This window comes from Rhynchophorus ferrugineus, unplaced genomic scaffold (assembly GCF_030347505.1).
Source record: "Rhynchophorus ferrugineus isolate W39M unplaced genomic scaffold, kcgeb_rfMv2 rfM10, whole genome shotgun sequence".
Taxonomy (NCBI): domain Eukaryota; kingdom Metazoa; phylum Arthropoda; class Insecta; order Coleoptera; family Curculionidae; genus Rhynchophorus; species Rhynchophorus ferrugineus.
The window spans coordinates 17,297,314-17,324,812 of record NW_027472589.1 but is presented as its reverse complement, the minus strand read 5'-3'; the positions used below and the strand labels follow the sequence as shown (position 1 = coordinate 17,324,812).

Genomic DNA, 27,499 nt, shown 5'->3' with positions numbered 1-27,499 from the left:
CGTATATCCAAGTAATATATTTTACTTTCATTAGGGATCATATTTACCTTTTACGCTTTGTTCTTGTTTCCTTAAGTACAGTGTTTCTTTATAAAGTTACTTTATATCACTGCATTTTTCTTAGTTTGTTCTGTTATTACCTGTATATATTTTTCATGATAAAACTAGATACTGCAATCTCCCTAATGCTTTTGACATATCTGTAAAACAATTACTATTCTCTCTCTCTTTTTTCTCTGACGCACTTTAACCAAATACTCATGTGTGGTCTGAACAATTACACACATATTATAGTTCAATTGAAAATTCCCCGGCCTACTTTCCGATACCATTTTTGTAGTACGATTTGACATGTGCTTCAAATTACGCCTCAGTTTCGGCGATCACCTCTTCATTCGACGAAAATTTCTTCACAGCGAGCAATCCTTTGAGATCTGAGAACAGGAAATCGTGGCTGGGGGCCAGATATGGAGAATACGGAGGATGAGGAAACAATTCGGAGCCCATTTCAAAGATTTTTGGCCATCGTTTTCACTGACTTGTGACACGGTGCATTGTCTTGGTGAAGTAGCTCTTTCTTTTTTTTTAAATGCGGCCGTTTTCGGTGATTTTGTCCTTCAAACGGTCTAATAACGCTATTTGATAGTCGCTGTTGATAGTCCTTCTTTTTCAAGGTAGTTAATGAAAATTATTCCATGCGAATCCCAAAATACAGACGCCATAAACTTGCAAGCCAACTGTTGCGTTTTCCCACGCTTTGGAACGGGTTCATCGTGTGCACTCCACTCGGATGACTGTTGATTGGACTTCGGAGTGAAATGATGGAGCCACGTTTCATCCATTGTCACATATCGACCCAGCTCCTGCTTATTACTCTTGATCATGTTCAGACACTGCTCCGAATCATCAACTCGTCGTTGTTTTTGATCAAAAGTGAACTCGGCACCCACTTTGCATAGAGCTTTCTACTACCCAAATATTCGTGAATTATATGATGTACACCTTCAGTTAATATCCTTAGAGGGTCTGCTATTTCATTCAATTTCAATTTACGGTCAATCAAAATCATTTTGTGAATTTTTTTTTTCGTTTTCGTTGTTAACAACCTCTTTTGGACGTCTATTGCGTTCATCGTCTTCGGTGCTCATTTCGCCACATCTAAACTTAGCATACCAATCCTTGATGGTTGATTTTCCTGGGACAGTTTCCGGAAACTCGGAATCAAGCCAAGTTTTTGCTTCAACTGTACTTTTCCCTTCAAAAAGCAATATTTTATCAACACGTGAAATCACATTTTGGATGCTGCTCTCTGAATAAATTGTTACTCTAGTTGTTGTATTATTTTAAGACTGGTTGCCAGGTTGATATTGCACTGTGGATCAGTGGTTTCGTAAGGCTGACACATGATGTCCATTTTATTATATTTTCGATTAGTGTTAACACAATGGTTGAATGATCAGAAATGGGACTGTTCTACATGAAATTGTTCGACATTCTTCTTGTTATTCAAAAATCTAGCAAATCTATTTTATCAATATCAGTAGGACAATATATACCTGTTGAGTGATAATTATAGCTCCTTTTTCAATCTTGAACCTCAGTCCATATGTCTAGATTTAAAGTCTCCTCCGACAATAAATCTCCCTCCTCCAACTACTGTTATTTGTATATGTCTTCCTTAAGGTATATTTCGTCGTAGTGCTTGATTGTTTTTTTTATTACAATTGTGCTGTGGCCTCTAACTTTCTTATACAGATGTATGTTATATATGTTTTGTAGCCCGTTGTGATGATTGTCCTACCAGGTGCGTCTCAGACGTAAGACATCTCTCAGAACTATTGGAATTTCAAGCTGATTCCCGAAAGTCTTTCTACTGTTTGAATTATTTAGACCTTATTGGGGTGTAGTGTTCTTGGCTTTTGATTTATGAAGTCTTATATTGACATAACCTGGCGCCATTTTCACATCTAGCTACTGCATGATTTGGGCAGCGAGGATTTATTACTTTCCAGACAAAAAAGTTTTTCTGTAGTCTATTTTAATTGGCACAGAATAGAATAGCTGATCTGCTATTAAAGTCTCAATGATAAACACCATGAATTAGTTTATGAAAACCATCCATATTAACACCTAATGTTTTTATGTTGGACTGTTTAGTGAAATCGTTTTGCTCTGCTTATAGTTAGATCATCAAGATTTATTATTAGCGCTGTAATACCGAATGAAGCTGTCAACGGACAAGAAACAAGAAACGCAAGAAATAGTGATAAATCGTAATAACTTATGATGGGATGGGATGGGACGGAATGCATAATACAACTTGTACTTTTGGAACAAGAGAGAAATCTTATTTACATCGATGGTTTTTAAACTATGAAGAGCCTTGAGACAAACTACAACGCCCTTTACTGGTTGTTCTTCTATTCTACGTACTGAAAATTGGCTCTTATATCAACATGTGTCATGTATTTAACATTATTTTTATATTAATATATATTATTCCAATTTTTTTCAATACAAATTTTTTGAAAGTGAATAAATGATCACAATACATGCAAGCTTTCGCTTTAACAAAAACAGAATTTTTTTACGACGAAACCAAGACCGACTAGTTAATTGGGAAAAATTCCCTTTTCCTAACTATATTCACAAACGGAATAAAAACTTTAATTTTCTACCAAGTAACACGGCTTTATCGCAAAAAGTCTCGATCTGAAAAAAAAGGCCAAATTGTCGCCGCACACTCGCGAGCACACACAACATGAAGCAAAACGACCGGATATATCCGAACGGAGTTTCCATTCGGTTTTTTTGTCTTCTCCGTAGGTCGTGTTATTTTCGACGCCGCAGAGAAGTAACTCCGCAAAACAAAAGTTCGATAAAAGCTCCCCAGAGACAAAACTAATATTGTTCAAATAATATCCTGACTCTGCCGCAGCCGCCGAAACCGATAAAAATTGTCTTCTCGAACAGTCGAGACAGAAAGAAAGAAAAATCTGCTTTAAACCGATATATTTTCGCAGACTGCCCACGGCTACCGATCCACATGAAGGTGCTTTGATCTGTTTTTGTTTTTCTTTCGCTTTTTTAGGTTTCTCGTTTTATTAATCGGGCTCGCGCCGATTAAGTGACGTTTTAATCAATTTTCCGATAGAAATCCGGTAAAATATCTTTTAATAATTCATTAGAAGTATTTCTGTCCTAATTTAGAGATCACGTAGCGCATATATTACAACTATAGTCTATCTAAAATAACAGTGAACTTACGTCATCAAGATGTTGAATGTATTGCATCAGATCTCAGATTCTAAATTCGTTTTTATAACAAACTATATGTTAGTTCTCACTTTATTCTTCTTAAAAATACAATACCATCTAATGGGTCCGAACATGTAACCGAGTCAACTTACAAAAATTCGTCTAGTTGTCAAATGTCTGCAAAATTCTTCAAACTATTAGTGATATGACACACAAAGGGTTATAAACCGGCAAAGGTTTGCCTGTTTTGATAAATATTATTATATTACCGATGTACTGAGTAATAGTATATAGTATACTAGCGACCCGCCCCGGCTTCGCACGGGTGCAATGCTGATACTAAATTAAATACACTACAGAAAAAATATGAACGTTGTATATAAAAACATAGCGGCCCGCTCCGACTTTGCACGGGCATAAAATATATATGCCTATGTCACTCAATGAAAACATGATTAAAATCGATCCAGTATTTTTGGTTCATTCATTACTGCCCTTGGCCTGCACGCATTAAATTTAGAGTAAAACAATTCCTCTTCCCCTATACTTACTATGAAGATTTCCTGCTATCTTTGGAATATCTAAATTCATACAATTTTTATTACATTACACATTTTTAAACGCAAATTTTAAATTTGTAATATCTCCGAAAATATTTGTTTAATTTAAATGCTGTAAGGAACCATATTGATCTATATTAATTGCACACTGTATTTAAGGTACTTAATTCGATAAGGATTAATGCCGTATTGCTTAAAATAGCTTCGTAAATAAGCCATTTTCTCACGTAAAAAGTAAACAATAAAAATGGTTAATGTGGGTTATCCCTAAAAGATAAACATATACCATCGCGGACTTTTTTGTAGACCTTTTTATGGTGTACAATACTGTAGTACATTAATTTGATCTAACTCATAGGGTTAGGCAGCGTTTTTGCTAATTGCTAAATAAGCCTAAAAAATAGGTTAATTTACGACATCACGTTAGAAACCTCTAAAATTAGCAATGTTGCCTTAGTATATTATGCATGTGTTATACATATAAACCTTCCTCTTGAATCACTCTATCTATTGAAAAAAAACCGCATCAAAATCAGTTGCGCAGTTTTAAAGATTTAAGCGCACATAGGGATATAGGGACAGAAAAGGCGACTTTGTTTTATACTATGTAGTGATAGTAGATACTATGACCAAAATCTTTCAAAAAATTAAAATATAATAATGGATTCACCTAAAAGAAAGCGTTTTTATATTAGTTTTACTTGAGATTAAATTTATGAAATGTATAAAAATAGAAAACTTACGGATACGCAGCTCTTTGAGGGATATAAGTTATCCCTTCATATAGAGTTAGGAAACATGGAATTTAAATAATGTAATGATAACCCACGAGGAAGTCTGACGGAACTTCCAGACATTGCGTTTAAAAGATAACAGTATTTAAAAGTCTATAATAAGATTAAAGAATATTTGTTATTTCATTTTTTGTACTGAAATTTCCATATTTGGGGCGAACTTTGGAAAGACGCCATTTAATCGACTATGAAGACCACAAAAATTGATGGAAAACGTAGAATTTTTTATCATAAATGATTTAATTAGATTTTGTTAATAATAGAATTTTTAAATAATTCTTTTGGAGATCTTCATGCAACATGTTGGGAACTATAGACTAAAAACAGTCGAAACAGTCGATAGTCGCAAAACAGTCGAAACAGTGGATAATCAAAAAACTAGCAGGTGAAAATAGTAATTAGTATTTTCAGTCAAATGCACGGTTCGGCTGTTTTTTTTTTTCTATTCCTAATGTCAGACGAAGATTTACGTACTCTTTCCTCTATAAATTGTGAGATAGGAAAAGGCGGAGATAATTGCTTGGACTAGTTAATTTTACATGTGCTTTTATTTTCCAGCGGAAGTATAAGCCATACGGAAATGTATACATTCCTTCACGTACTAATTTTAAAAATGGTGAAGAAAAATATAATTACTAAATACTACTAATATACAATTAATAATTTCATTTTAAAGGAAGTAGAATTACTTAAGTATTATATTGGAATGTTCTGTGGATCTGTAAGAAGGAATGGAATTTTTCTATGAAATGGAATAACACCCCCATAACATGTTAATTGCAATTTTTAAATAATATACTATATTAAATATAGACAATACAATAGAAGATAAACAAAACCTAAAAACTCAAGATGTACAAAAACCATATATGCTAAAAAGAAACTAAATATATACCTAATCGTAGAAATGGACTAATTCATGACATAATTAAAAATGATCGCACAAAAACTACTAGACCTATTTTAAATAAAATAAATGCTTTATTTATTATTGAACGGAAATAATTTTTAAAAAAGTTAGATTGAAATCAAAAAATATTACCTATTATTGCCTTAAGTACAGTCAAAACTATTTTGCTATTTATCATTCACAATTTTAATCCTTTTACCTTATTGCATTAACAATCTTGAAAAATATCGTTTCAAAATGCTGCTATATTATTATAGAATTTATTTTTATTTACAAGCACACTATCAAAAAAATCATGAAGCTACATATATTATATATAAATCTATGTAAGCATAAATTAACGATAATAGAACGACAGAGTCAGAATATTAAATATCAATCGAATGAAACTAGTAGAACCAAAAATGGTAACTGAAATTACACGACTGAAACAGTCGATAATAAATAGTGAACTGAAACAGTCACTGGTAAAAAATTGCAAAAAATCAGTCGAACAAAATATAGCGACTGGAACAGTCGATAATGAAAAGTGGTCAATTACTAACAGTCGATAGTCGATTTCAGTTTCCAAAGCTAGTTTTATTCCTTGAGCACAGTTAGTGTTTTTTTCAAGTTTAAGAGCCATTACCATTGAGAAATGAATAATAAGTTATTCCTCTGGTTTGAAAATCAGCTGTTAAAGAATTAGAAGGAACCATCAGTTATTATTATAAACAAAGTTCCATACCATAGCACGCTGGTGGAAAATATCCGTACAAGTGGATCGACGGAGACTGTAATTAAAGTGTGCCTTACATAACATAAATTAAATTTTTAAAATACCATATTCAAGAATGAAATATTTGTTAGTTGGTAAATATAAAATAAATGTATAATTACGTTTTATGTAATTTACTTAGACCTAAAAAAGTTACACAGTAGATGAGATAACTGAACGATGCAGTCACAGAGCGTCATATGTGATGATGAGTGTAAGGGTGATGAGAGTAGAAACAACTAAATGTGGGTATATAATTAGTATAAGACAACTATAGAAAATGGTATTGTAGAGTGTGAAGGATTGATGTGTGTAATTGTTCAGAGTATACAGACGCATTCGGTTAAAATATATTAGGAAACTATTAGTACTAACTGTTTTGCGCAAATGGCAAATGCATGAGGGAGAATGTGGTAATTAAATGTAATTTTTTAAGAAAATGTACACAGATAGCAACAGAAGAAACTATGAAACTACAGTGATATAAAAAGACTTAACAAGGAAACACAGAAACTAAGGAAACAAGAACTAAATTTATAAAGATAGATATGCTCTGTAATGAAAATAAAATACATTGCTTAAATATACAATTGATAATTAGTTAGATTAGGCCTCCAGATGACATATATTAGACCATAAGTGGCTTGGAAAAGAGTTTATTGTAAATATATTTAAAATTTTATAGTAAGCAGTATAGTATCTAATGTGTTTTATTACGGGACTAAAATTAAAGTTCATTATATAACCACAATAAGGTATAATAAGTAGGTTAAGGTTTATTTTATTATATTTACATTGAACAGTTTCCACGCCATATATAGGGAAGAGTTCTAGGCAAATTTTTATGTAGTGGAATCCCCTAGAGGTCTAATCTATCTAATTAATAATTGTATATCGATATAATACATTTTCCTCTCATTAGATAGCATATATACTTTTTTACATTCTTGATTGCTGTGTTTCGTTGTCCAGTAATTTTTCAAAATTACTGATTATTGATTATTATAATGATATCATCACCCTTTGATACTTTCTTCTGTTACCAGCTCTGAATAATATTTTTCTTGATAAAATTATATTTAATTGTGGCTTCTCTCTAATGCATTTGCCATATCAGCAAAACTTAGTATTGATTGTCTCCTCGTACCTATATCTTTTAACTAAAAGTTCATGTATTGTGCATAGAAATATATACATGCACATACATCTTTTACACTCTGCAACAGAATATTCTACAATAATCCTACGTTAATTTATACTCAGCTTTGAAACTGATTCAAATTTCATCGCCCTGTGTTCATAATTATCAGCATTAGATCATAATCCCATCTCCCTAGAGAATAAATGCATTCACTCACTTTCTGAGTCACTATACAGCTCAATAAATAAACTGTTAGTTTTCAATCACTTGTTTGTAACTCAATCATTTACCAGCTTCTTCTTCTGTGAGTCTGATTTAATCCATCCAGACTAAATATGTTGTTGTAAACAATGCTTTTTTTCACATATTCAAACCTTTCTTGTTTATATATGCTTCTCGACCTACTTTGTTCACTGTACTAATTCTTTGCCACATTCCACATTAATTGCATTGAGTTGAATATCCAGTGATATAGAGAAGCCTATGGCTATATTGTTAGTTATGTTATGTGATCTATAGGGTATATTTTTCTAGTCCATTGCTAAAAATGTAAATTACATAAAGCACAATTTGAAATTGAATTTAAAAACTATTTACTGATATTAACACACTAATGTTTACTGTGGGGTGTTTAGTTTAAGTTAAAGTATATTTTACTTCAACATGTGTTGTCCATTTTCAAAATACTTCTTGTAAAAACATTCCACGTATCACAATATTTTTGTTTATATTTCGACGCTATGTTTATAGTTACTATGTGGAGCTTTCAGAGGACTTTTTAATTTCTGAATGAATTAAATATCATTAAACCATAATGAAAGAACTCTTTTTAATATATATATTTTAAAGTCTCCTTTTACCAACTATGAGTTAATCTGGACTGGACCAACTTTAGAAATCATCCCAAGAAGACATCCGGTCTTACCCAGCCTGGTTACTGACGTGACTGAGATCATTTTCCTTGTCGGATTTTACACTCTTACCTAGGATTATCATAAATATTAAACAATCACAAACATAAATTTACGACCATGCCCCAGCAGGATTTGAACCCGTGGCTTTCTCAACAGTAGGACGACCGTCCTACCGCCTACCACTGCGACAACAAGTTGGCTGAAAAAACTTAGTTTACTATGTTATTGAGATGTTTCGGAATCATTTTTTCCGGAAATAAATAATAATAGTTATGAATATAATGCTTACTTGAGAGATATTTAATATTCTACATACATGCCATTTTACAAGAACATTTTTTCAATAACGCGAGTTAACTACAAAACAACAATAATTCTATAATATCCATATACATGTGACATAATTTATATGCTTAATAATAAATACATTATTTGTGTTGTCGCGTCAAATCAATTTAGTTGATAGAATAATATGTCTGTTGAGCGATAGTTAATGTTGTTTTCAATTGAGTAATAAATGTGCAATTAGGTAAAAGGAGATTTAATCTGTACTCTATATATAGGTCTATAGTTTATTTTAGTTGAATAAACGCTGTTACTATTGAAATATATCAACGATTTTAATCAAGTCTACTGTAATAAATCGAATAGTTTTGTAGTGTAAATTTAAGAAATATCGAAATTCTGCGTGAAATTCTAAGATATTATTAAGAGCTGTCATTATAATTTAAAGTTAATATTATACTTAGTGTTTTACAATACAGTTCTCACCCAGTTAGGAATATTAATTTTTTGTTATTCTAATTATAGGTTTCCATAAATCATCTCCAGTGCAATTTACAGTTTTATTCTAGTATTATATTACAAATTATTATTGTATAGTCTATTCAAAACAGTAGTGACATGGGAGACCTGTCAAAAAGTCGCAATATTGCCGCAGCATCTCTGAGTTTTAGTACATTTTGGCTCTGACATATAACACAATTTTAATATAAATAGAATAGTGGAACAAAACTGTTATGTATTATAATTTATTTAAAATTTAAAACTTATAACTACAATCAATTAGAGTTGTTTTGTTATATATATATTGAACTTTTTTCCACACTAGTATAGGTAGGGTTCTAGGCGCAGTTTTTTTATGTAGTGGTATCCCCCGAAGGCCCTATCTACCTAATTAACAATTGTATATCTGAATAATGTATTTTATTTTCACTAGAGAGCAAACATGCTCTAATAAATTAATCTAATATGTTTTACGCTTAGTTCTTCTTTCTTTAGATGTAATGTGTCCTTGTAAAGTCATTACGATATTTCTCATTACGATTATATATATTTCTCTTTAGTTTATCCTGTTACTGCGTGTATACATCCTTCTTGATAAAACTCCATTTAATCACTGCATTCTCCTTAATGCATTTTCCAAATCTGCAAAACAGTTAGTATTATTTCACTCCTCATACATGTTAAACAAATGTTCTGGTATATTCTGAACAATACCACACATACTCATAAAGCTTTCACTTTTTTCTAGATAAAATAACAGCTTTTCTTCTAATATTATTTAATACTTTAGTGAGTTGATTCACTGGAAGAAATCTGCTGCCAAATACAATTAAACACTATAAGAAATTTACGATCTAAGATGGCTAAGTTACTTATTAGACTTCATAATCTTGTAGTAATGTTTTGCTTTTTTTCCCATATAGATTATTAACTTTTTGGCCTATTTAGCATTTTATAACATAAGTTATTTTGTTCTGATTCTTCTTTTTATATATATTCTACTGTAATTTTTTAGATGTCATTTTTTTAGATGACATTTAGTTAGTATTATATAAACTTCCTAGCCAACTACTCCAATATGGAATATTAGCGTTACAAACACTCAGAATTATAGTTAGGGCGGCTAATGTATTTAGGCGAGTTTCTTCTATTGATGCTGCTCTATCCTATCCTTTTCCCATCTACACATGGAAAAGAATGTTGTTCAAAAGCAGCATTCTGAATAATCAACACATGAAGTTGTAATTACGTAATAAAGTATGGTGTCAATTGAAAAGATCCGGCCTGTCTCAGTAAAATAATTTTTTTTTTGGCTAAATTAGTTTTTTTATTCGATAACATAATTCCCTTCAAGGGTGATACAGTGATAATAGCTACCCTCCAGCTTTTTGACAACAGATGGTCAATTTGAACCATTCAATGCATGGTTTGAAAACGTCCAGAAAGGGGCCGAAGACACGGTAAAGTGATATTGCAGTACGACAATACGCCAACTCATAAAGCATAGCCGCTCAAGAAAGCGTTCAAAGTACTTGGATTGGACATGTTATCGTACCTTTCTAACTTTCCATACCTTGCCTCATACGCGAATACAGAGGAGTACATTGCCAATTTCAAAGAAGTTAGAAAATGGCTGAATGAATAGTTTTGCTCAAAGGGCAAGTAGTTTTTTAGGATTGCATTCATAAATTACATAAAAGATGAGGAGGATGTATACAATCAAATGGCTTTGAACTTTTCCATTTTCTTGAATTGCCATAATGACTAGTACATTAATTTATTAATTACTTATATATTTATTACCCATCAGCCTCTTGGGCTTAACTTAATCTAAATACAGGACATTACATAGTAGAACATTATTTGCAAAGATAAAATAATATTGTACAAAATATGGTGTAAATATACTATAAGTGTATTAAACTAAGAATATAACATTATAATATAATATTTTACAAATATAGACATGTTATAATGTAATATAATACTAATATAATAGCACATTTAAGGCAATAAAGAATTCAGAGCGTAAAAAGACATAAAATAACTAGTCCCTCAGAGAACACTATAAATGTTGGAGCAGGTTCGCAGCAGTCAAGTAGTCAAACAGCAGGTCCAGCTCCTTCAGATGGGTTAATTGTTCCAATGATTTTGGCATCTCGAACTGCTGTCTCAGAGTTTCCGACAGTCTAAGAGAATGTGTTTGACATTCAGCTGCGTTTGACAATAGCCATATATGGGAGGGTTTTGTCCTTTTAGCAAGTGCTCTTGGGTGAGATTGCAGTGCCCTATCCTCTTACGAGGAAAGTCACTCAATCCGAAACTATTGATATTACAATGATGTGATATTTGTAAACGATCTTCTTAGCCTCCGATAGTTTGTTTTTGTTCAAATGAAGGTCCCAATTCAGTTGATCCAATTGTCTATAAAGGCCTTTCATATACTTTTAACATCGTCTCTGCAATACAGCACCTTCTGGCTGTTCGAGTCCTTCTTTTACAGTATTGTTACAGCCCCCTAATATGTTTAACCAGTAGATGGATTGTTCTTGCTGACCTCAGGCTTTTCAAGGAACTCGCAGAGTCTAATATTATCAGTACTAACCCGGTCACTGATGATTTTTCCAAAGTAGATAGGGCCTTTCAGATTGCCAGCACATCTGCAGAGAAGACGTTAGTCAGAGGAGAAAGTCCTTGAACAAATCTGAGGCATAGGCAACGCCCACAAAGTCATCCCGCTTCGAACCATCCATGTAAATGGCGACATGGTTCCCGTGGATTTCCTCAAGTATCTGCAGGAAGAGCCGTTTCGCTGCAGAAAGGTATATAGGTGCATATCAGAACTGCCATGATGGTATATTCGTTATATTATAGAAATGTGGAATGCTTCAAGATTTTGCGTGTCATCCTTGCGCAGGGGCCATTCTGTTCTTCTCTGGATTCCAATTATAGGATTTTTATCGCCGAAGCAAGTACAGTGTATATTAATTAGACTAGGGTATTTGAACTCAGGCAATATATTACATATACAATAAAAAAATCAATTTAACCATTACAGGGTAATACGTGCTGGGGTTGATCGTTCCAATGATTTATCCGCTCAAGGGACCACGTAAAGTGAAAATCTGCTTGCCGAAGCCCCGCCGTTTCCGCGCCAAATTCCCGATAACTTTCACGCTAAACAGTTGAAGTCGTAACCCGAATCGCGATTCCTCTCCTCGTTCTACCCCCTCAATCTGTCCGCGTTTCTGCGCTCAATGACTTCCGAAACATTAGGCAAACGCGTTACGCATATTCTACTGGGCGTGAATTTCTATCCCCGCTCGTACGGCGAGCCGGAGGGCGAGGGAGGAGGCGAAGGAGGACGTGGGGGGCGTTGGGGTCGCCCGCGGGAGCGATAAGACACTAACGCACCCCGTGACTTTAATTTTAAACGTTTCGATAATTGCCACTCGATGGCGAATATGAAGCGTGTTCGTATCCGGTTCGATGGGTGTTAATGGCAGTCTCGTTGACTAGTGCTTCAGACAGAATCAGCTTGTTGAGGAGACTTCAGGGCTTTTTAGTTTTAATCCTTTTAGTACGTAACATCAGCTGTTTATTTATTATAATCGTTGATGTTATAAAGGATAATCTTAATAACTACACATTATCTCATATTATATAGCAGGATTTTTTTATAACATCTTCATTAGATACGCTTAGTACAATCTTAATTATAAATTAATTTATTACTACTTTTCATTTGTACTTGGATTAATTCATAAGCAAGACGAGTGCGATAAAATACATCAATATGTATTCCTCAATTATAAAATTATAATAACTCATAGCTATAGTTTACACTAAAGTTATATACTTTCGCATCAATCTCCTGACACTCTGCGCGCTGTCCAGCAGTTGCATTTCTTCCACGTTAGTATGATTTAGTAATCTTCTTTCGTGTTTCAAGGCGAAATCTTGGATAACTTCGCAAGTCAATTCGATTTCCACGTCATCGTGCAGTTCTTCGTTGGTTACGTAGCGATAGTCATTGGTAATCAATCGAAGAACCATATTTTGACAGCGATGTGTGACTACTTGATTTGTATTTTTAGTTCAACCCCATATTTGCACTACATAGGTCGAAAGTTGCTTTATAATTGTCTTATAAAACAATCTTTTTGATTTTAGATCAAGTTGAAAGTATCTTCCGCCTAACCAGTATAATTGTTTTATTTTGGTTCTAATGTGTTTTGCTTCTTGTCTAACATGATGTTTCAAATTTAGTCTCCCGCCCAGATGGATTCCAACGTATTTAGCTAATTCTGCTTGTGGAATCGGGCATCCATTGTGTGATATAATTAAATTTTTTAATATTTCGCCGCAGTGCAAAATTAACGTGGACCGATTTGGAGCTTTTAAGTTGAATTTTCCAATCTTTCGTCTATTTGTAAATTTTTTTGACTGATTGTCGGAATGTAAATTAATTTTGAGTTATATACAGTCACTTTCTTTCAAATTTTTAAAATAATAAGGTAATTAAAAAGCACTAGTTTCAGTAAATTGGATATATCCCTTCCAATAAAATAATCAATGTACATCTTCAGAATTTATAATACAGTATTGCGGCATCAAATTTAAGTTTTGCCTTATTATTAATTATTATTAGCTACTATATCTACATACAATCTTCATTCAATATATATTCAATGTTCATACACCGTGCACAACATCTTTATAGAATCTTCACACAATCTTCATATATAGCCTTTACATACAGTCTCTACATAATTAAATACACATAAATTTCGCACACACTTGGTACCACTGTGTCAGTGTGAAGGTTGTCACTGCTTATTATTACAACCCTCTGTTTCATTGTAGTTTAAGTTTACTGAATAAGGTCATTTTAAGTTTTACCTGGTTATTCCATTACATTCGGGAAGAAAGATACGCGCAACAGCCCCTGTTGCTTTATAAGTCGCCATTCAAGTCAATAACTAAGATGTTAATTTCCAATATATCTAACACTTATTCACAATTATATCATTTGTTAATTTTTCTGCCAAACTAATGACGGAATTCATCCAAATCGCTGATGTTATTATAGACAACGTTTTTTTTCTACATATTTAGATAGTTCCTGCTTGTATATCCTTCCCGACCTGCATGTCCATTGCAGTAATCCTTTGCCACACCCCACATCAATTTAATTTATTCAAGACGTAATATTTTGTGGCCATATTGTTCAGCCATCTGATTATTATTATCACTATGTTTTTTAAGCATATTTCTTAAACACTTCTTTTATATTTACCGAGTAATAATTTAATATAATTCACTCTTTAACATGATCTAAATTTGACAGCTATCGGACCATTAGTTTGTGAATTATAACATTTTGAGTGAAGCAACTTTTCTTGTTGTGAAGAAAATGGATAAAAATGAATTTCGCGTGTTGATAAAATATTGTTTTTTCAAGGGAAAAAATACAGTTGAAGCAAAAACTTGATTCCGAGTTTCCGGACACTGCCTAAGGAAAATCAATCAACAAGGATTGGTATGCTATGTTTAGACGTGGTGAAATGAGCACCAATGACGGTGAACGCCATGGACGCCCAAAAGTGGTTGTTACCGACGAAAACCGAAGTTGAATGAAATAGCACTCTGAATATATTAACTGAACGTGTACATCATATCATTCACGAATATTTGGGTGTCAGAAAGCTATGTGCAAAGTGGGTGCCGCGCGAGCCCACTTTTGACCAAAAACAACGACGTGTTGATGATTCGGAGCAGTGTTTGAAGATGATCAAGCGTAATAAATCCGAGTTTTTGCGTCGATATGTGACAATGGATGAAACATGGCTTCATCATTTCACTCCGAAGTCCAATCGACAGTCATCCGAGTGGACTGCAAAAATCCATGAAATGTGCTTCGACTTGCTTCCTCATCCACCGTATTTTCCAGATCTGGCCCCCAACGACTATTTTCTGTTCTCAGATCTCAAAAGAATATTGACTGGGAGAAATTTTCGTCAAATGAAGAGGTAATCGCCGAAATTGAGGCCTACTTTGATGCAAAGGACAAATTATACTAGAGAAATGTTATCGAAAAGTTGGGGGGTCGCTATAATCAGTGTATCACCCTTGAAGGGAATTATGTTGAATAAAAAGAGCTAATTTTAGCAAAAAATGTGTTTTACTAGGCCTGGGACTTCAATTGACCTGTTACATAGACAATGAATTATTAATTATTATTATGACTAACAAAATCTAATCAAATGTTATTCTAAAGTTTACCATTTTCCATCAATCTTTGTTGTGTTTGCATTGCCTCTATTTCGTGTTCTAATTTGAAATATTGACATTCTATAAATAGACAATTTAAAATAACAGATTTTCCATGACTTTATTGTATATGTTTAAAATTTGTGTTCTTTAAAAGCAAAGTCTCAAAGTCTATGAAGAAGAATCTAATTTTACTAACGCATTTTACTGGCAAGAGGGTGTTTCCATTATCTCGTTCCTAATCGAAATAATTGATTTGAGACTCAATCTGTTTATATGACTTCTTGTTCTTGGTTCTTGTTTCTTGATTATCTAATGGCTTCGGCCTTTTTGAATCACAGCAATAATAATCAACGATATGAAATCTATATTAACAAACGAAACGCTGAAACAACGTTTGCCGTTATATAACCTGTACTTATTATCACTAATGTTTTGAAGAATTTTGAAGACGTTTGACAAGTAGGCAAATTTTGTGAGCTGGATTTGATAACATGTTCGAATGCATTAGACAGCATTGTTTCTCTTTTTAACTAGAATAAATCGGAACGGAAAATATTATCTGGTATTAAAATGAATTTATAAACTGCAGTGGGACAATATATTCGACATAGTTATGACGTGAGTTCACTCTTATTTCGAATAGATTATACGTTGTATCTTTTAGCATTAATTATTGTTTTCAAAATGTATCTTTTGATTAATTTAACAGAAACAGGTTATTATTTTAAGGGACTAGATTAACATATTGCAAATGCGGACGCAAGGTTTTTTATTATTTTTATGTCGCATCGTATTTTCCAGCTTCCAAAATACACCCATGAATCGTCAATAAAAATCTAATTCTATAGACCGAACCTCCCGGCATTCGAACTTTCCGACCCGGATTACGAAATCGCGAGCAAGACGGAAAAATAACACGAAAAAATTCATGAATCAGCCCTCTTCCTCAACCGACACTCTTACATTTTAACATACAACGATAAGGCCGGCATTCTCTCGTCCCGGTAAAACAAATCTTCACATTTCAATAAAGCCCGAGCCGGCGAGAAAGAAAAAACGCCGAACCGCAGCTTCAAAGAATCGAGGGGTGTTAATCGTGTCGTATGAAAATAGCGCGCGCGCCTCACCCCCAAACACCTCTCCCCCCTTCATCCCGGGCACGAAAAAACTGGTCGCTGAATAATTCATGGTGTCGAGTCCTCAAAGTCAAAGAAAGATTTGAAAAGGATCCCCGGCCGAAATTGAGATATCAGAGTCCGGAGAAGAGAGGGCTCGAAACAATTATGCGACAACGATGGCCTCGGGCCAACCTTCAACCGACCGCCGCTCCTGCCCCCTGCCTCCTGCACCCAGCTCGCGCTTCCACCATTTGAATAAATCGGTTTGTCGGGGGAGGGAACCCTTTGCGGGTCTGGATGAAAAACGACGACGAAACCGTCACAATCTAAGTGTTAATCGGCTGTTTTAATTAGACGTGGGGGTGGGGGAGACGGTCTTGGAGCCGCATCAATAAACGGCGTGGCGGAGAATCGCGTTTTTGTCGGGTGGTGTCCCCCATTTCGTATTTCGGCTCATTAGCAGATGTTTATAGTAATTTTATCCATAAATAAGATTCAGTAATTTTTTAAGAACTAGTAATTTACATACGTTTCGTTGCATCTACATGTTATATCCATATTTAGATTAGTTTGGTTTCCCTTAATATTTAATCGTTTTAATTGAAGTTAATTTCTATAAACTGTAGTTCATTCATTGATAAATTATAGTTCAGTTCTCTCAGCATACACCTTTTTCTCTCAAGTAGTATAACACAAGTTCCCTCGATAGGTTTCTCTCCTAACTAACTGACATCAAGTTGTGTAATGGAAACAACCCTTCTTAAGATTCGTCGGTCTCTCTTAGTTAACTGTAAGCTTCGCCCACTATTCCTCTTCTCCGATGATGTTTTTCCATGTTTTTTGTATGTTATCATTACCATGGATACTGCCAATCATTGTTGTCCGCTGTCGCAACTCAACAATTTTGTACCCTCTAGCCTATTTGATTTAACTAACAGGTCAATTGAGAAGTCCCCGGCCTACCATAGAAAAAACACATTTTTTGGCAAAATTACTTTTTTTATCCAACATAATTCCCTTCGAGGGTTATACACTGATTATAGTGACCCTCAAACTTTTCTATACTTTGCTTCAAAATAGGCCTCAGATTCGGCGATCACCTCTTCATTCGACGAAAATTTCTTCCCATCGTGCATTCTTTTGAAATCTGAGAACAGGGAATAGTTGCTGGGGGCCAGATCTAGAGAATACGGTGGATGAGGAAGCAATTTGAAGCCTAATTCATGGATTTTTGCCATCGTGTCCACTGACTTGGGACACGGTGCATTACCTTGGTGAAGCAGCACTTTTTTTCTTCAAATGCGGCCGTTTTTCGCCAATTTTGGCCTTCAAATGATCCAATAACGCTGCGTAATAGTCGCTGTTGATTGGTCCTTCCTTTTTCAACGTTGCCATTAAAAATTATTCCATGCGCATCCCAAAATACAGACGCCATAACCTTGCCAGCCGACTGTTGCGTTTTTCCACGCTTTGGAACGGGTTCATCCTGAGCAGTCCACTCGGATGACTGTCGATTGGACTTCGGAGTAAAATGATGGAGCCATGTTTCATCCATTATCACATATCGATGCAAAATTCGGGTTTATCATGCTTGAATATCTTCAAACACTGCTCCGAATCATCGACTCGTCGTTGGTTTTAGTCAAAATTGAACTCGCGACACTCACTTTGCACAGAGCTTTCTTATAACCAAATATTCGTGTATGATATGATGTACACATTCAGTTCATATCTTTAGAGTGTCTGCTATTTCATTCAATTTCAATATACTGTCATTTTCATTTCATTCAATTTTTTAAATGTTTTCGTTGGTAACAACCTCTTTTGGGTGTCCAGTGTGTTCACCGTCCTCGATGCTCATTTCACCACGTCTAAACATAGCATACCAATCCTTGATATTTGATTTTCTTGGGGCAGTGTTCGGAATCTCGGCATCAAGCCAAGTTTTTGCTTCAACTGTATTTTTTTCACTTCAAAAAGCAATATTTTATCAACACCCGAAATTCCTTTTTATCAATTTTTTTTCACAATTCAACTTTTTCACAACAAAAGTTGCTTCACTCAAAATGCTATAATTCACAAATTAATGATCCGATCCTAATTTGAAGATTAGGGATAACTAAGAAATATATGGATTTAATTCTAGTAGCGTCATCTATGTGTCAGCCCGGGGACTGACATGTTATAACTGTAGTTCATTCATTGATAAATTATTGTTTTGTTCTCTCAAGATACACCCTTTCCTCTCAAGTAGTATGACATAAGTTCCCTCGATAGGTTTCTCTTCTAACTAACTGACATCAAGCTGTAATTGAAACAACCCTTCTTAACCTTCGTCGGTCTCTCTTAGTTAACTGTAAGCTTCGCCCACTCTTCCTCTTCTCCGATGATGTTTTTCCATGTTTTTTGTATGTTATCATTACCATGGATACTGCCAATCATTGTTGTCTGCTGTCGCAACTCAACAATTTTGTACCCTCTAGCCTATTTGATTTAACTACTTGTGTGTACATGAAAATATTAGGAATTGGTATGAATTTCCTTTCAAGAAGAACAACTGTTCATATTTTATTTTATTATAAAATTAAATACTTAAATCCATTTTCACATGGTACAGTGAGTTGTTTAGTCTTCTCTTGGTAAAGCTTATTATATTTCAGCTTATTTAATTTTATTGGTAATTATACGGAGTCTGCATTTTATTTATAAACGCATTTTGGTTGTTGTCTACTGCTAAAACTACCTTATCTTACGAATTATTTTCAATGACACTGGTATATAGCAAATATAGGACAGGTTTTCGCATGCTGCCTTTGATAGATTATTTTCTTTTTACCACACTTCGAAAAAGGAGGAGGTTCCTATGTTCGGCTAATTTTAATGTATGTTGGGCGATTCTCCGTCAGTTACCGTTTTGTAAAATTCCGAGTTAGTCCCATTGAATATAAGTCAGGATCATATGTGGGTAGGGGGGATATCGAGGGAAATTCTCAAATATCGAAGGCATCGACAAAGTTTTCACATATTTTTTTATCTAAAATAATCAGATATTTGGGTATAATGTTCTTGTTGAAGTGATATAATGGAAAATCGGAAAAAAGTAGTTCAGTGTAAGAACCATTTAGTTTGCTTATTAAGTACTAACCATATCATATGGGGAGTCGTAGAAATATCGCAGGCAACTCTTTCTATGGTGTAACGGTTATAGTATGTCATGGATGTATGGATGCCGTTGTAATGGTTAGAGCAATTAGCTCATATGTGCACGACGCGTGTTCGATTGCCGATATTTGCAACAACGTTTTATTGCTCTAGTTTGGTTACAACATTTGTAAAATCACCTAGACTAGGTAGCGAACCCCGGGGCCTGAGACGTTCCTTATTTTAAATCATTGTTTCTTTATTGTCTATCTATATATCTACCCATTATAATACTAATTAAAATAACTACTTAGTTTATTGAGTAAATATCAAACACTAAAAAGAGAAATATAAAAAAATTACAAAAAATTGAACAGACTTTAAAAAATAAATAAGCAACTCGCTAAGAAGCAAAAAAATAATTAAACTTAGATTTTTAACATAAAAAAAATGTTATAATATAAAATAAAATATGTAAATTAAAACGAAATTCTTAAGGGTATAAACTAAAAAGTTTTCTACGGTAAATTATTGGGCTGAATCCAAATTTGCAACATTTTAAACATTAATAAGAACTAGAGAGTGGTGGTTCTCCTGGTTTAAGTTCTAATCCATAACTCTAAACATAACTGCTGTATCGTCAATAAATATTCAAAGTACTGTTTCTTTTGTTGTGGGATATCGTAAGTGTTAAACTGATATAAGAGTGGTACTAAAACAATGTCCTGGGAATGTCCAGCGGAGATATATTCGAATGTTCAATTACCAAATCATTAATCATAAGCATATTTATATGGTTTTAGGTCGGAGTAACCAAATCTTATAAGATATAAATTAAAAGGTTTTTTTAAGGTAAATTAGGGGACTGAGTTCAAATTTGCAGCCCATATTTAAACATTTGTTTTAGTTTTGGAAATCACTACATAGTATAAAACAAAGTCACCTTTTCTGTCCCTATATCCCTATGTGCGCTTAAATCTTTAAAACTACGCAACGGTTTTTGATGCGGTTTTTTTCAATAGATAGAGTGATTCAAGAGGAATGTTTATATGTATAATACATGCATAATATACTAAGGAAACATTGCTAATTTTAGAGGTTTCTAACGTGATGTCGTAAATTAACCTATTTTTTTAGGCTTATTTAGCAATTAGCAAAAACGCTGCCTAACCCTACGAGTTAGATCAAATTAATGTTCTACAGTATTGTACACCATAAAAAGGTCTACAAAAAAGTCCGCGATGGTATATGTTTATCTTTTAGGGATAACCCACATTAACCATTTTTATTGTTTATTTTTTACGTGAGAAAATGGCTTATTTACGAAGCTATTTTAAGCAATACGGCATTAATCCTTATCGAATTAAGTACCTTAAATACAGTGTGCAATTAATATAGATCAATATGGTTCCTTACAGCATGTAAATTAAACAAATATTTTCGGAGATATTACAAATTTAAAATTTGCGTTTAAAAATGTGTAATGTAATAAAAATTGTATGAATTTAGATATTCCAAAGATAGCAGGAAATCTTCATAGTAAGTATAGGGGAAGAGGAATTGTTTCACTCCAAATTTAATGCGTGCAAGCCAAGGGCAGTAATGAATGAACCAAAAATACTGGATCGATTTTAATCATTGAGTGACATAGGCATACATATTTTATGCCCGTGCAAAGCCGGAGCGGGCCGCTATGTTTTTATATACAACGTTCATATTTTTTCTGTAGTGTATTTAATTTAGTATCAGCATTGCACCTGTGCGAAGCCGGGGCGGGTCGCTAGTATTAAATAAATTCATCATACATGATCATCATATTTATTGAATCAAAAATATAAATTAGAGGTTGAACCAGATCTTTTATACTGCTTTGGATCTGTTTGATACATTAGTGTTCAGCAGTAATTGCTCAGGACGCCTTTGTAACAAAGTCCTTGTCAAAGCCGGTGAAAGGCTCGGCGATATTTGTCAATAACAGGCTTGTAGTTCAGTGATTTGTTTTTATGGAGAAAATTGTGAGCAACCCTTCATCGGGTCTTAAACATTTTCTAAACTTACCGTCAGCCATTTCGTTTCTATATCGTTTTTGAATTTTTACATATGACAGTTTTGGAGTAACTTGCGTAAGTACTGGAAAGCCGGTTCGCAATTGAGCGCATTGTCAAAGTTCTTAATAAGGTTAAATTTAGTGGGAAGAAGTGGACATAACAGATCCCGTAGGTTCCCAAGTGGTACAGAGGACAAATTTTTTTATCATAGCTCATAATGGGTACTATTGGACCACACCTTTCTCATATAATGATGATCAACTGGGCGGCTGTCCTACAGACACATAAAATAGTAAAATATTGCAAACTCAAATTGAATCTCAACCGTTGACCAATAACCTGTAACAAATATGCAAATGTATTAATATTGATTATCATTGTCATATCGTTGCAGAAACACACGCAATTTTCTTTTTTGAGGAAAGGTAAAATCACGCGATTTCTATTTCTACATACAGTGGCTTGTATTTCACAGTCAAGAATCTTCCATTCCTACAACCGCGATGTAAGTAGCTCTGTTTTTTGTATCGACAAATTCGAATCGCGAATCAAACAAGTCAGTTTACGAAATTGAATGATCTTGTTCAATAAGGAAATCGCTTTCATTGGTCGCCAGTGATGAAGACAAAGTTCTTAAGGCACTTTTTGCACTTGCACCCGGACGAGTTGGCAATGGAACACTGTCTGTATGTGGAACTGACACTGATGATACGTCAGGATATTCATATTGTGCTATTTTATTGCATTTATATCGAAGACAGTCATCGGGCAAAAGTAGCATTGACATTATTTTTATGTTCTCTTTAATTGAAATTGGTATTGGTGACCACTTATTGGGGGTACTTAATGCCTTAGGAAGCCTCACAAATAATGCCTCATAAACTAGACCCAATCTGACACACAGATTGAATATCTGAGATAAGAGCATCAAGTAACGTAAAGAATCTTTCCTCTCATATAATTATTTTAATGTTTCCCTTTTTCCAGCAACTTTTATTGTCTTAACACTATTTATCATATTATTATGAATGGGTGTTCCCTTAGTCCTCTTGGGGGGTTCTTTACATCATTTTAATCCTATAACTACCCAAGAGTGTATGAAGGGATGTTGTACATCCCTCCAAGAGTGCAATCCCAATTTTGCGAAAGATCACGTCGGTGTCACCACTTTAGGGTATGTTATATGGTTCGGTGAATAGTTATTTATTGATGTAATATAAAAATGTGGAAAATACAAGTGATAAATGTATCGGCGCTGGGTTTGCCTGTAAACGAGACTTGAGAAAACGATGATGGCAAGTCTGAACTGAACGATGGTCGATGATGATAACCTTCAACAATCTCCCAGATAAACATCTCGGGGTTGTCGGCTATTCGTCATCGTGTTTTAGTTGGCGCTGCGGACACCCCGCCCATGTTCAACATCTGGGATTATATTTCTGGGTATTTTGTAGACCATTATTCCACGATATAAAATACGATATGCCTCAAGGTCGCTACAAACTACTCCCTCTTTTTATATATTTCATATACTTGATCTCTGATCAAGCTGATCTTGATTCGTTACCTGTTTCGTATATGGACGATTTCTTTTTGATGAATCCAAGACTATATCTTCCACTTCAAGATATTTCAGTGACCGTGCCCTTTCTAATATTCACTGAAGCGGCATCACGCTAATAAATAACTTGGATAAAAAACGCAGCAACCTAACGTTTAGTAGTAAAAATGCTTATCTCTCTAACAAATATTATGGCAAGAGGGGACCCCCATTGTCTCGTTTCCGTTCTCAGATTGAAGATCTGAGGTCAGACCATCAAATAACTTAAATAATCGTTCTCATCGGATCTAAAAGTTGACCCGAATTTGTAAACTTGTATAATGTTTACGAAATGCAGTTAAGACAGTACTAGCGACTTAAAGAAAAATAATCGTAAACAGCTTATTGTACTCTCTTGAACACAGTTTTGGTATTAATAACAACCAACTCCAAGGCCGAATAACAACTAACAATAAAGAAACTCATGCGACACTAGTATCGGTTAACTATTAAACCCGTGATTTATTATCGCCGAAAATTAATTATAATGTAGATTGCGTAAATATCATCGCGAAATTGGAAATGACAAGCGTCTTATAATAAATTACGGACTAAATATGTCTCTTAAAGCGAGGACTAAGCAAAGTTGGCGCATCAGCGACGGCTTGACGCGGGCCCAGTTCACCGAAACGCACTCCATCTCCAGCCGACGAGGACGCGTTACCCATTCGGGACGAAGTTAGCCCTCGAGATTATCGAATCGGATCATTAATATTGATAAATATCTGTTTCTATCGTTCCGGTGGTGATTTATGGCCGAGGAAACTGGGTCGGGCGATAGCGGAAGGGAACACGTACGTGAGAGAGGGACCCGTCCTTGGACGCGGAACGTACGTTCGAAGTGGCGAGGGTGGCGGTGGCAGTGGAGGAGGAGGGAGGACGTACCCCGGTCACTTGGGGTAGCGTATCGGTCAGGAGGGCTTACGATTTTGACATCTGGGCGCCGGTAATTGCTTTTTATACGGTCCGGTCCAGCGGCATGGCCGTCGCTGGGATTAAACGGGATTAGGTGGGCTGGAGGCCGTCGACTATATTGCCGCCGGTTCCGTTTTAACGTTTCTCGCGTAAAAATAACCGGCGCAGTGCATCAGACCGGCGATGGAGCTATGGACGTAAACAATTAACTACGTTATTTTTAGATATTAATTAGTCTTTAAGAATTTGTATTAGGTGATGCGTGTATTCTAGTCAATTTTTCTTCAAAATGGCATTTATTAAAAAAACGGTACAATATATCTTAATCAGATATCATTTTCGATAACACGTGGAAAAAATTATGATGGTATAACAGTGATACATTCATCGATTGATTTTCCCTCATCATCAATCAATTCATTCGGCCAACATTCTAATGTGACGGAAAACAGCCTCTGATGAATTCAGAAACCATAATTTGGAAATAAAATATTTTTATAATGTTTGGGGCTAAATTTGTGATAGAAGCGTCAATCAGTGTGGGAAAAGAGTTTCTAAGATTAGTTTAGGCGTTAAAGCATTTTTGTTAATAAATTACTGTCTTTTTACTATTAGCGGCAACATATATAGTCCGTCCAATAAAAGAGCCAATGAAGGCTGTCGATTGTATTGTGCAATTCAGTTTGTAATAACTTAATATTCGTTTCAAACTCGGGCATATTTTTTCTTCTCATTTTATTAATAAGCTAGTTAAAGAGAAATAGAAAAATGTCTGATGCGTCCGAACATAGAACCAAACCGGTCTATAAAATTCGATACGTTACTGTGGTACTGGTCAACAGTCGGAGAGATTTGATGATATTTCACCTGGGTTAAAAGAACTGCCACAAAATGCAATAATAATGTTGACATATATATCCAATGCCTGTTTAAGATTGTACCATGTTCCGGAATGTCTTAAGGTTGCTCGAATATTTATTCTTGAAACTGCGATACGTGCGCTTACCTGCGATATCAAAATTAATTGAAAAACTGGTGCCAAATCGCATTAAATCATTTATAGAAATACCGTATTTCCAGTTTAGATTTCAGAATCACCATACGACAATCGACCACAGAGTGCATGGAGTAATACCGTTTGTTAAAAAAGCATTTGAAGAAAAGCAATAATGCGCTGCAATATTCCCGGATATCTCACAAGCCGGGTGTAGCATTTGGCATTTATCAACAAAAGAAGCATATTGCTACCGCAAAATTACTGTCGTCTGCTGGAATTATATGTTTTGGAAAGGAGTTACGCATGAAGGGGTATTCTCAACACTTATTTTCTATTCAACCTATTTCGGCTGGAGTTTCACAAGATAATGTCTTGGGATCATTTCTATATCTACTCTATATTTCTGATCTCTCTGAAAAAAACTGTACTTGGAACATTTGTCTAAAGCTATAGAACAAGTACAAGTAGGGGCAAGAAGACCTACAAATAGATTAGAAAAACTGGAAAATACAGATTAATAGCTCCAAATCTGTCCATGTAAATTTTGCGTTGCAGCGAATTAACAAAAACTTAATGATATCACATGACGCATGCCCGATACCTCAAGCAGAATCTGCTAAATAATTTGGAATATATCTGGATCTCGAGAAACTAGAAACATCATGTGAGATAAAAAGCAGAGTAGGTTAGACTCAAATGTCAAGCAACTGTACTGGTTAGTCGGCAGATACTGTCAACTTGAGCTAAAATCAAAGAGATTGGTTTATCAATCAATCATGAAGCCAATTTCTAGCTATGCGGTGCAAATATCGGGTTGCATTAAAACGTCAAACCAACTAGAATTCTAACTCTCCCAAAACAAAGATCTACGATTAATTACCAATGGTTATCGTTATGTAACGAACGAAGAACAGCGCCATGATCTCGGAACCAAATTAATACAGGATTAATGCAGGAATAATGATCTAAGATTTCGCCCTAAAAGTTGAAATAAATTTGCTAAATCACAGCTACTGGACGATACGCAAGAAATCAGATGATTGAAGCGAACCAAACCTCACGAATTGGTTTAGTGTATAGGTGTATTTTTAACTTTAGCTTAAGTAGATTAGTTTTAATCTAATTTGAGAAATACATATTGATGTATTAATCCCGTGCTTGGAATTGACTTCGACGCTGATGATACGTCAGGTTACTTATACTGTACCATTTTATTGCCTTTATACCGACGACACTCATCAGGCAAAAGTAGCATTGACCTTATGTTATAGAAAATGAAATGTATCTATATTCACCAAGTGACTGCTTGTTGAATATACTCAGTGAGTTAGTAAACAGTATCGGCACCCATGGCTTGTTAGTGTTTACTACAACGAAATCAGAGTACAGCAAATAGGCATCTCTCATTGCATTTGTCACGATACCAATTTTTTTCTACCGAGCCAAGCATATAACATCCACGAACGTAAAAAAGCTCTTTGAATCGACCTACATTGAAATCGATATAAAGAGATAACCAAAGAAATTGACAATAAAACTTACACTAAGAATGTCGCTTACAGCCAGTCGGTCAATTGAACGGAACAACCATATTAGGCCATTTGCGACAGGCATTTTCACAAGTTTTCCATTGATGCTCATTGCCATAGCGTTGCAGGAATATATGCAATTTTCTTTTTTGAAGAACCGTATAATCACATGATTTCTGTTCCTACATATAATGACTTGTATTTCATAGTCAATATTTGTCCATTTCCGCAACCGCTATGAAATCGCGAACCAATTAAGTCAGTTTACTTTGCGAAATTAAATGATTTTCTTCCATAACAGAATCACTTTCAGTGCTCACCGGTGATGAAGACAATGTTCTTAAGGCATTTTTTGCACTTGCACCTAGACAAATTGGCAATAGAGCACTGTCTGTACCTGGAATTGACATCCACTCTGATGATACGTTAAATTATTTATATTGTGCTTCTTATTTTTTGCATTTATATCGACGACAGTCACCGGTCAATAGTTGCATTTACATTATTTATCTGTCCTCTACATAAAGTTGATATAAAAAATGAAACGTATCTACATTCACCAAGTGACCGCTTGTTGGATACACTCAGTGAGTTAGTAAACAGTATCGGCTTCCATGGCTTGTCAGTGTTTACTACAACGAAATCAGAGTACAGCAAATAGGCATCTCTCATTGCATTTGTCACGATACCAATTTTTTTCTACCGAGCCAAGCATATAACATCCACGGACGTAAAAAAAAATCTTTGAATCGACC

The 27,499-nt window shown here is 34.6% G+C and overlaps 1 long non-coding RNA gene and 1 pseudogene across 2 annotated transcripts in view; one reads left to right on the top strand and one right to left on the bottom strand.

The window, feature by feature from the left end:
* Nucleotides 1-27,499, top strand: part of LOC143203748 (uncharacterized) — a 175,278-nt gene that overhangs the window by 115,081 nt on the left and 32,698 nt on the right. The window lies entirely within an intron of this gene.
* Nucleotides 11,993-12,093, bottom strand: LOC143204364 (uncharacterized; annotated as a pseudogene).